Source organism: Frankliniella occidentalis, unplaced genomic scaffold (assembly GCF_000697945.3).
Source record: "Frankliniella occidentalis isolate FOCC.00 unplaced genomic scaffold, Focc_3.1 Scaffold36, whole genome shotgun sequence".
Lineage (NCBI taxonomy): Eukaryota > Metazoa > Arthropoda > Insecta > Thysanoptera > Thripidae > Frankliniella > Frankliniella occidentalis.
The window spans coordinates 1,978,379-1,979,992 of record NW_026267166.1 but is presented as its reverse complement, the minus strand read 5'-3'; positions in this window follow the sequence as shown (position 1 = coordinate 1,979,992).

The following is a 1,614-nucleotide window of genomic DNA, read 5'->3' as shown; positions in this document are numbered from 1 at the left end:
GCTATTGGTAGCTACTTAAACGGATTGAAGAGGACTTGGTTGTTGGACTTACGGGTGTCGCAAGGTGAGCAAGACTGAAACCCAGATTCAGAGGCCTTACGAAGGAGGGGAAGCTGGAGGGTGGAGGGTGGTCACGCGCGGCGGTGGGTGCACTCTTGTCTGTGTGTATTCATTGTGGCCAATTGTCCGGTTTGTCAAAGGTTAAGCTATTCCTCCCCTCCCCAACTCACCCCTCCGCTTTACATCTAATCGGCGATACACGATGAAAACTTTCTCACTGCCTCCCCCACCCCCTGCTCCCGGGCCTCGGTCCTGCCGCACCGTCACCGTCGAACCCTTTTCCCATGCGAGTCCAGCGACTTGGGTAATTTGTGGAAATTATTGCAAATGACAGAGAACCGTTCCGCTACTTGTGCGCGCTGGCGCCTACAGCCCGTGCTGTGGAGCCAGGCCAGCTGTCGAGGCACCTCCCTGCGTTTATGTTCCCAGCAACAGGAAATTCAAATCGCCTAGATCAGACATATGAACGTCGCACAATTGGATAAGTCAAGGTGTGGATGTCGCTTGGAACTTCTAAATGTCAAGGGACAATTTTGTCCGTAGATTTGCAACGATTTCGTGCACATCCAGAAAGGATGCAATTTTGTTCCCTTAATTGGACAGATTGTGTGAAGTTTCACACAATTTGTCTAGTTTTAGGAACAAAATTGCATCCTTTCTGGATGTGCACGAAATCGTTGCAAATCTACGGACAAAATTGTCCCTTGACATTTAGAGTGTACGCTCTCCACTACCCAGAGGTGTACGAGTTAAATTGAATTAAGTTTGCTGTGTACGATGGTAACAAATAACGCCATACTGCCGGCATCCGATGTGGGTCAAACATGGTCAAATAGGAATTATTTTTGTCGCTTTATAGACACATACCTGGTGGCTGACTCACGCCGCGCACTTTCGTAGTTCTCTTGGTAGTTCTACTGTATACCGCATTCACAGTTACCCCCGCGGACTCGCGGGAACCCTCTAGAAACCGCGAACAACCCTTCTGTAACGCCCCAGGGCGGTGGCTGCAACAACAGTGGCGGAGCGACCCGCTGGCGCTTGGAGCCGGTCCCCAGCGCCTGGTGGGTATGCAGTCCCGGATGGAGCCGTGCGGGCGGGTTGCATAGTACAAAAGTCTGCGGGGTTAATCAGCCACCTGGTATGTTGGCCGTGTTTGTTTAAGAACCACTACACCTCGCGCGAACCCACGCCTCACGCACGCGGTCACGTGGGCTCAACTTGACACACCGGAGGGTACCTACCTCTCCATCTCCACTCATTCTCGGCCTGCAGGCGCGGGCCGGGCGGTCCAGGCAAAGCACTCGAGGGAAGGGCCAGCAGTTAGTCAAACGCTGCCCCCAACAAACACGGGGTGGTGATTGACGGGGGGGAGCTAGAGCTCGAGCTGGAGCGGGGCGGGCGAGGCGGGCGAGGTGTCGCCGCAGGCTCCCTCCCTCCCGCTCAGCACCCTCTCCCTCTCCAAGTAAGCAAATTATAATTATAGGCCCCGGTGTCCGACCCTGTGAACTGCACTGCGCGAGTGGCCGGGTGGATTTCTTGCTGCATCCCGGC